The following is a 10,511-nucleotide window of genomic DNA, read 5'->3' as shown; positions in this document are numbered from 1 at the left end:
GCAAGAGGCGATCAAGTCCTCCGAGTGGTTAGGTGTGTGACCTCCTGCCCTCCGTGCTGAGGCAAACTAGGGACTGACCAAACTCCTGCCTTAAAAAACCTGCATCCTAAAACCAGCCTGGAATCGGGGAGAGGCTGCCTGTGCTGGGCAGCAGCGAGTGGCGGCCGGAGGCAGCATCCGTCACATGTTTCTCAAGCCTGGCTCCACAGCAATCGTGTTCTTTCAGCTTCATGCACTATGCGTGCAGACAATCATACAGACGTCTAATACTCTATTTTACATTAGGAATGCGTCACTGGTGAAAAGGAGGCATCTCGGGCCCACAATTGTTATAGAATCATAGAATCAAATAGGTTTGAAGAGACCTTTAAGATCATCAAGTCCAACCTTCACCCCAGGACTCCCAAGACCACCACTAAACCATGTCACTATGGGCCTCTGGCACAGGGATGGGATTATTTTCAGTCAAACTACCCCCCTTCTCTTGTGAAATATGGCCTAAGGGATCTTTAACAGCCAAGGAGACAGGCAAGGCATCAGCATTCATTTCATGCCTGCAAAGGAGGAGAAGAAAAGACTTAATGTATTAGATTGTCTGAAATGATCCTCTCCTTCATATGGATGAAAGTCTCTGTCCGTCTCACTGGAGTTTGACTTTACAGCTCTAGAAAGAAATCTGGTTTGGATCTGGTGCCTACACCATTGAACTCTTCCTCTCAGACAGCTGTAATTAAACAGAAGTGAACACTATGCAAATATTGCAGTAACTAATTCTTCTAAGTGTAAACAAGATGCAGCATGTATTCCAGCATTCAAAGCATGTTCCTGTTATTCTGCAGATGCAGTATCACTGTTATTTCCTTTCAAGATCATAGCTTTGATTTTGCTCCCTTTCATGTTAATAGGAGTCTTGCCTTTGACTTCAGTCAGAGAAGAATAAAGTCTTCCATGTCTATTTAACCTGACTTTGTCTAGTAACAGAAAACACTTTTACCCCATTTTACCAAGAAACAAGAAAAAAAATTTAGTACGTTAGGAGTTAGTTAAGCTGTACTCTCATCAGGTGAAAGTCCCCGAGACACAGGTTTAAAAACAGATCAAGTTTCCTGCACGTCTGTTGTAATATCTATAGTCTACAACCTGGCTGTTTATAAATTATATGGATAATTTTCAGTATATTAATCTAGTATAATTGCTGTGTGCTTAAACAAATTGACATTATCTTCCAGTTACCCAACACCTTTACTGGAAGAAGAACACAGAAGTAAAACTGGAACAGACCCTTGCTATTTATCAGAATTGGTTTCTCTACATCCCAGCTTGCTCACTGCCTATGTTCTGTCATCTGTTGCAAGAGATGGACACACCTGGAAATCCTGTGCTCAGATAAAAATGAAAACCACAAGGTTTTATTCATTTGTCTGCACTCACTGAGTTTGCAAAACTGGAACTCTCAGAAGATTTTGTGGATTTCTATTCATGGCATCTGAGATAATCATTTATCTTAACGTGTTCGAAACTTATTTAAAATATGCAGTGTCCAGGAGAATGTAATTCCAGTATCCTCAAACAATTTTTCCTATCCTTACACACCTGATAATAATTGCCAATTCAGTCAGTAACGCTTCCTTCCAAACAAAGCTCCTCCTACAGTGGCCTGATTGTATTTTGTAGAGCAGTTGCAGTCTGAAGCACCAGCTCTGGGGAGGCAGATTCCACCCTGAGCTGCAGAGATACAAGAAATTTCAGATTTTTTTACCACCCCAAAATCATCAGGCTGTTTGACAGAATAAATGTTGGAGATCTCCAGGGATGACTCCACTACTTCACTTCTCAAATGCTTTTGCATCAGTCTCTTAATACCAGTCCAGTTTTCTTTCAGACTTTTGCCATATGTTGGCTGCAGTTTAGGCCTGGAAATCCCAAACCATCTAAACGAGTAATATAATATATTCTGTTGAATTCCGTATTTCTGATTTTCCTTTTTTTAGTAGAATACACTGGGTTTAGTTTACTGGTATTTATTCTGAGACCATCTTTATCACCTTGAGAGACAAGAGATTATCCCGTTATCCTTAATTATCCTTTCAATCCTTCTGGTGTTTGTAATGTTAAGCAACACTGCTTAAAAAATTAACAAATATACCAACTAAATTGTTGCAGAGACTGGAGGAATTTGCCAAAAAAGAAGCTTAAACTGGCGTGCTGTACCAGTTGTGATTCTGAATATCAAAGAATAAGGTTTGTAAGGTGAGGTAGTGTCTTTTATTGGACCAGTCATTGGTTCAGCAGATAATGCCACTTGTAGCATGTTTCTGAGCAATTCTTCATAGCACTAAAATGAATTTTTAATGTGTAGGAATATTTTAACTATTCTAATGTACTTTAAAAAAAAATCAAACTTTAAAATACGTTCATGCTTATTCTATCTCCTCCTTTTGTGTATGCCATCAGAATACTTTCTTACCCTTTGGGAACAATAGGATACTATACTGAATAATACAGTTAAAAATATAAAAATTATGGTAAAAACTACAGTTTGCAAATCTTTCTCAGACTTTGAAGGTACTATGTATGTGCATGACATTCCGCTGTGTATCTTGTTCTGGTTCAAACAAAGCTATCATCAGGATGGCTGCAGTCTGGCAAGACATCTAAGCACACGCTTTATGTTTCAATGGTCACTCACAGCTTAATGGTAAGCCTGTGTTTAAGTTTTTTGTTAGACCTAAATCTGTGTACATGGTGGAGTACTGAAGTGCTTCACTTAGGTTGAGCTTCACACTCTCACTGAACATGAGGCAAGTCCACAGGCACGAGTGCTGTCCCCTGCACAGAGCCTTAGACACTCACAGCACATTGCACAGCTGAGCTCCAGCCCAGACTGAAGGTTGCACACATAAATAAACAATAATTAACACATGTAATTAATAATAGTCTTAAATATGCACTATGTCTGTTGATCAATTTTTTTCATGAGTGGTGTAATTACTGAAAGAAGGATGACAAAGTGTAAACAACAAGTACATCACCTAGGATTGTTAAAAATGAAAGAGAAACTGCAAACTTTCTCCCCTTATGAAAGGAGACCTTCTCCAAGGTTGGGGTTTTATGTTAATCCAAATGTCTAGAGTTCTCCTTTTTGCATCCAGTCCTGTTCTGGCTCTCTTGCTAAGAATTCCTCCTTCACCTCCTCAGCCCCTTTTCCCTCAGTCTAACTCTTATATTCACTGTGTCCATTCTTCCTCTAATCAGTGACCCTGGGACCTCTTTTGTGTTTCCATCTTGCTCCTGTCTATAAGGCTGTTGACAACAATCTATCTGTATTTCAGACTACAAAACCATCATGCTAAGATCTGCCAATATAAACTTTTGTAAAGGAACATTTTCCCATCAGGCTGAGATGAATTTGGGCCCTTGACTGAGGATCTCTGTTTCTGGAGAGCAAATGCTGTATTTGCTGTACTTCCCTTATTGCCTGGCATGCTTTTCTTCACTGCAGCATTATTAGATTAATATATGTGGCAAAGCAAGCATGCATTACTCACTTCTGCTGATTGCCTTGTTACAAAATACTGCAACAGAGTTAAATGAAAAATACCCTATTTACGTTTAGGGAAAAGTCATGAGTACATTTTGTAGTGACAAACTGTGGAAGCGATGGAAGAAAAGTGAGCATGAAGGAGACGAAGGTGAAGAGGCGATTACTGATTAAGCTACAACGTCAAGAACACATCCTCTAATGGCCATGCTCAGACTGGCGTTGAAGAGTTTTCACTGCCCACACAGCCACTGCCTCACAGAAGAGAATTCCACAAGAAATTCCAGTCCTCCGGAAAATCTGCTGAGTAAGCAGCACGCCCAGAGTGATCAGCAACCCCAACCGATTAAAATTCGCCTCTGGTGCAGCTGCAGTGAGGCAAGCTGAAGGACACCAGAAATATGGTAGGAACCTGGAGCCTAGGGAGGTCTAGAAAAGCTTTGCTAAATGCTACTGGTAGAGGAAAAACAATAAACACTCAAAGGTCAAACTGTCTTCCACTGACCTGACCAAATTCCCATTTTTGGACACAGAGGCATTGTTAACCTTGACATTGAGGGGTGTCATCTCAGGTTCCCCCTTTTTCCTTTCAGGCAGACTTCCTTTCAGATCACCCTTGCGGACAGCACACCCCAGCAACTCTCCCTCCGGCAAGGTGGGCTGAGGCTCAGTTCACTCCTTTGCTCAGCAGCACCACGCTGCGAATTCACCTGCCTGGGGCTGCTGTAGGGGACGAGGGGCTCACCAGGGACTGTTACTGGTTAGACACCCTAAATGAGAAAGTGCTGGGGTTAACCTCATGCCTCCATCCTTGGCATTTTCTCTGTGTTCTAACCTCTGCTTGCTAGTAAGAGTTGCCCGGTGGTGTCTCAGTGCTGATGGAATGCAGTGCCCACACCTACACCCCAGATGCAGCAGATATTGCTGCAATAGCCCAACCTCTTCCCAATGGCAGCAAGACAGACCAGTGCTTGTTGACCATGGTCGTTGTTTGAACTTAGTTTAGAATGTGGACATGGGTACATCTCGTTTGGCCGTGCTACGAAACTGTGCTGAACTCGACATATGCTGCCTACTGATGCAGCTAAACCCAAGCTGTATGTACGCTGCAGCTGTGTGAAGATGTTCCCAGCTCAACAGGACTGTGTTGGCAGAGATTCCTAATGTGCCGTCAAAACTGTGCATTGACTGGTGCAGCTTGTTTGACTTGTTATGTGTGGGTTTGCTTTGCAATGTGTCGATATGGCCGTGCACTCAGGGGCAGCTCTTTTCTGGCTTAATTAAAATACTACCTATAGCGATGGTACTCCTGAACTACTGACCAAATTCCTGAACTACGTAAATGATTGCTGTGCAGGCACATCGCCAGTTTAACTTCGATTAAGTCTTCCAGTGAAGAGGCAGTTCTAAAAAAAGCCAAGGAAACAAGAGCTCTGGGTGGGTCTGATTGTTTACATCCATGTGTTGCATGGGCACTACCTGTGTAGGGAGTAGCTATATCTGTTAATATGATATTAATAATGTATTTATGGCTAGACAACATTCCAGCTGGAGAGTTTTCTTACTAGCAAGATGATGCAATTAGGCACCCAGTCTGAGCACTGCACTAAGAGGCTATAAAAGGCTTTGGAGCTGGGGTGAAAAGTCACAGGTTAATCTTTCAAGGGCTTTAGCAGAGTTCTGTTAATCATGCAGACATATATCAGAATTGGAACTGATAGTATCTAGTTAATTAAAAAGCTATAATGCTTTTATATGCCATGTATAATGCTTTAATGTTAATTAAATAACATTATTACTTAGAATAGTTAATAATAATAATGTTAATAATTATAGATACCTTTCCTGCAAATAACGCCCTACGTTCTCTCACTATTCTATCTAAATAAGATTAAATATGTATTTTAGATATCAATATAACTAGTTTATAAGAACTTTAAAGAACAATGTATTTTATAATATCACTTTACCTACTGAACTTCAGCCCATTTATGCTAACAGAAATCAACCTTCTTCTTGCTTTTGAGTAAGAGCACACTACCAATCTTTGTACCAGCTACACTGCCCTTTTGCTTTCCTTTACCTAATGAAATAATATGAACTTTCAAAGAAGAAACACTGATGGAAAATTAACCTGCCTTCACCCTCATCTACTCCTATGGATGTTTTTTATTTAGAATACAGGTGTCCCTTTTCATCTGTGTGAAGCCTATACTGTCAAAAATAGAAATACCACAGAACACCTGTCCCAACAGCAGCCTGGAGTACAGATATTGTCAGTTAAAGAGATTTGTTGCTTTTTTTCATGCAGATTGTCAGAGAAGTTGTTGGAGGGGGTGCAGATTTTCTGTTAAGGAGCAGAGGAGGTGATAGTGGTATCCTGTGGTGGTATTTATCTGTGAGCAAAGGGACTGCCAGCTCCGAGAAGCAAAGCCTCAACAGAGTTGCAGTGTCTGCTCCTGGGTGAAGATGAAAGGTGGCTCTGCAAGACGCAGACTGTCAAGCCCAGCTTGTGTTTCCTCTTTGCAATGCAGAGAGGAGGAAGCCTGTGATCACACACACAAACACATGCACGAGTTTCCTCTTGACAGTACACAGGAAGAAACGTGATCACACACATGCACTCTCATACAGACACAAGCACACAGACAAACTATGTTTAATCCATGTTTGAAATATTATGTTGTCAAAACAGACCCTAACAAAACTAAAATGAAAAAACACTAAAGATGGAGAATCCTCAACCTGCCTGAGTAACCTAGTCCAGTACTACACTATCTTCCTACTCATTTTTTCCCCCCATAATGCCCAACTTGTGTCTCCCAAGCCGCAATCTGTGACTATTGCACTTTGTTTCTACCTTCTGGCACTGCTTACAGGAATTTCATTCTGACATTTCTAACTCTTGGTTATTCCTCAGCTATGCAACTGAGTGCACAGGATGAAGGGTTTCCAGGAAAGTTACCCTTTTGTCCAAGTGAACAAATCTCTGTTCTCCTGCAATTTAGAAATTTCTTAACATTTTAATAGCTCTTCCTGTCAGTCATTTTAGTGCTTGCACCCGTTTCTTGGAGGTGGGAATGGAGTCACCCAGAGGCAGAGCCGTGCTGAGGTGGCAGTGTGTTTACCTCTGCTTCTCTAAGGATTGCATCACAGAGAAATACAGTTCTCGACAGTTATGGTGCAATGTTTCATCTCTTGGTAATGCTCAGATAAACTAGGAACCAAATTATGGCCCAGCTTCATGCAATGATCGTCTTGAAATCCTTGCGTTGAGAATTCACATGGGATCATTTTCCAAAAGGCCTAAGGACTCTTTACAGACTGTTCTCTTGGGATTTCTAATATTTTCCAAAGAAATTAGAGCTGCTTCCACTGTTCACAGCCTGCTGCTTTTGCTGCCATGTGAAGTGGTGTCTACGTGCCTGTCATGCTCAGCAGGAAAATGAGTTCAGTCTCAGCACTACTTGAGATTCCCATGGGGCTGTCAGGAGAACGATGACCTTATTTCTAGGTTATTTTCTTCTACTTCTTCCCAAGTGAATAGTCCCATTAGTGAAGGACATGATCTCCCCTACTGTGTCCCCCTTACCCTGTGTCATGTGCTGGAGGCCTGGAGACGATGCCAACTTGAATCCAAATTTAACCCTGGGACAAGTGTGCAACACCTCTTTCCTGAAATTTAACTACTTCCATTTGGCAGAGTTCAATGCTGTTTCCTGATAAGAGAAGATGCCACTGAAATTAATGACAGCATTAGAAATTCTTCCACTTATATCCTGTGTAACCATCTGGGAATAATAAATACACAGAATATTATAACAAATAGGTGCATCTTTGGAATTGCTTGCTGAGAGCATTGCTTTAATTTCTTGGATAAGCTGCTTTTTCACCTTAATTAGCGGAACTGTGTCTGGTTCATTTCAAGACTTACTGAAAATTCGTACTAGCTGAGGCCAGTTTCTGTTCAATTACTGTACTAAGAGGATAAGGTACAGCCTCAGCCCTGGTTTCCATCATGCAGACATTGGAAATAGTTGTTCCACTAAAGATATTGTTCAAGATTGTAGTTTTCATAATGAAGTTGCTCACTGTGTTTTAATCAGTCTGAACATCAACACAGGAAGGGTGGGAAAGTGCTGGGCATGGGAGAGAGCTGGGAGGCGAGAAGAGCAAGAGGCACAAGAGGGCAAGTGGTGCAGGACAGCACAAAAGGAAGGGGGAAGAGGAAAGGAAGTACTGCTATAACGCAAAATCCACCACTCTTCAAAAACAGTCCACCCTGCAGATCCCCATTCTGGCCCTTTGTGCAAGTTACTACAGCCACCGGCAGCACAGGACGGAGGGCAGTTTCATAGCCCTGTTTATGCTAAGGAAGTGTATCTGCTGTGTGTTCAAGTCAAGTACATCACTGTCTCTTAGAGTCATAGAATCACAGAATCCCAGTCTGGTTCTGGTTGGAAGAGGCCTTAAAGCTCATCCAGTTCTAACCCTCTACCATGGGCAGGGACACCTTCCACTAGACCAGGTTGCTCCAAGCCTGGTCCAGCCTGGCCTTGAACGCTGCCAGGGATGGGACAGCCACAGCTTCTCTGGGCACCCTGTGCCAGCACCTCACCACCCTCACAGGGAAGAACTTCTTCCTAATGTCTAATGTATATCTACCCTTTTTCAGTTTAAGGAGTCTTTGTCTCACTGAGGAAATGCTGCCATTTTCAATTAGAAAACATAAAGGGAAAGACATTATTTACAGTGCCTGAAAGTGAAGGTTTGGGTACAGTACAACTGAGTCATTATTTACAGCTATATTTTTGGTAAAAAGGGGCTGGTTCAGGAAACCACACAGAAGGTGTTGGCTTTTTATCTAGAAAAGACAAAGACCTCTCTGAGTGTGGAGCTCCCATGAGAAGGATTGCCCAGCACGGGACGTGCCATGGGGCAGGGGAGGCAGCAGGAATCCTGCTTGATCTCTCCTCCGTAGCAGCTGCAGCAGGGAGCCCCATTGCTTCCCAACCTCTTGCAGCCTAGCCAGGCTCCTGAGATTGTGCTGTTGGCTAGTGGCAAGCAGGGACCATGGCATATTCCGCATGAAATACTGGCCAGGTAAATTCTTGCTCCTCAGCAGGGTGACCAGCAGTGGTCATCCAGCAGCTGTGCTCAGAGGATGTCAGCAGGCTGAGTTGCAGAGTGCTGGGAAGTCTGGAGTAGTAAAACCCAGTACTGGGTTGACCATGGCAATGGATGTGCTGATCCAGCAGCTCATTCTCTCTGCTCAAACTATAGCAATCAGCTGGGGTTCAGGCCTTTGCTGCTCTGCTCTGATCTAGATATAATGTGATGCTAAGTGTGAAATTCAGGAGGAAGACCATTGATCCAAGAGCTGGACCATTCCTTTGGCATCCATGCATAAAGGAGATGGGAGACCAGAGAGATAAGGATGCCAAGAAATCCATAGACACTTCAATATTGTCCCCTAATCTGGGGGTCTGGCAGATGAGCTCTCTGAGACTGTGGGCAGCTGCACCCTGATCCTGCTCCTCTTACCAAGGACATTCACCATAAAACTGGCAGCACTGGCCTCTCACAGCATCCCAGGCAGGCCCTGGCTCCCAGCAAAGACCAGAGCAGGGGATTATTCATCAGCTTATTATCTACTCAACAACATTTGCCACTCTGCCTTCCCCTCACTGAATTTAGACTTTCCTTGTCAATTCCAAACATAAAAAGTCATGCGGAGAACACAGCGAGCGTCACCTGCCCCTCTGACTTGGATTCAGAATTCGGCTCTTTCTTCTCCAACTCTTCTCCTTGCTGGCCCAGGTCCCTACAGGGGTGGGGACCGCTGGAGTTGTGCAACTATTGCTCTCAGAAAGGATGCCCAAACACAGAGGATTTTTTTTTTTTTCCCTGTAAAACCCACTTTCAGAGACTTTTCTAAGAGTTCAGGTGCCCTCAGAGAAAAATCCAAACCTCACTTCTTTTCCCAGTTTTTCCACAATAGCTTCAACTAGAAAAAAAGAAAATAATCCACCACAAAAGCACTGTGCAAAGCAGAAAGGCTGAAGGGAAGTGAAACCAAAAGAGAAATGAAAGTTACACACACAGGCTAAATATTTCGGTGAAGTGCCTGTTGGCAAAGGTCAGGAAGGAAGATGCTGCTGAGAGGGATGGCTCTTCAATTCTGCTGCTGATATCAAGTGCTACAACTCAGTATTATATTTACAATTATAATTGTCTGTTGCCCTTCAGGAATAACTGTGGGATATTTAACTAGAGGATTTTGCAGAAGTAAAATTGAACCAGAAGGTTAAGTGAGCAAAAACCCCAAGCCTACCGCTTCCCAGATATCTTCCTTTCATCCCCATTTATGCCTCAGCTTCTCCACAAAGTGCTCTTTCTTCTACCATCTCCCCCCCTTCCAGAATATCTCATGGTATTGGAGTATGATTTCTTAATGCAGAAGAAAAGCCGCATTGTTCAACATCTTCCTCTACTGTTATGCCAGTGGCACCTATTTTGGCAGAGTCTTCACAGTTTCCTCATACCTGACTAATAAGAGATGATGAAAAATATTATTCATTAAAAAACCACAGATAATCATCTGAGAAGATTAAACATGCATATTTAAATGTGGCTTGAATTTCTTAAATGACAATTAAACGTCAAAAAAATGGTTTAATCTGAAGGCTCCATCTTGTGGCGAAATGAAGCAAATTCACGTATTCTGAAGTTAATATTTGCACTTCTTCATTTCCACCGGTTCTTCTATAACAGCCTCTTGACACTGTAACACTGCAGGCAGGTACATCGAGCCTAACCCAAGCAGCAGCAGAAGGGTAGGTGGTGTCAGGCAAAGGGAATATTTATCTTGCTCTTTGAGTAATATCCAAGCTGTATGTACATTAGGCACATCTGCATCTCCTAACCAACTTGCATAATCAGTGATGATGAAGGGGGCTGCACACTCACA

Source organism: Strigops habroptila, chromosome 9 (genome assembly GCF_004027225.2).
Source record: "Strigops habroptila isolate Jane chromosome 9, bStrHab1.2.pri, whole genome shotgun sequence".
Lineage (NCBI taxonomy): Eukaryota > Metazoa > Chordata > Aves > Psittaciformes > Psittacidae > Strigops > Strigops habroptila.
Note: the sequence above shows the minus strand (reverse complement) of the source record.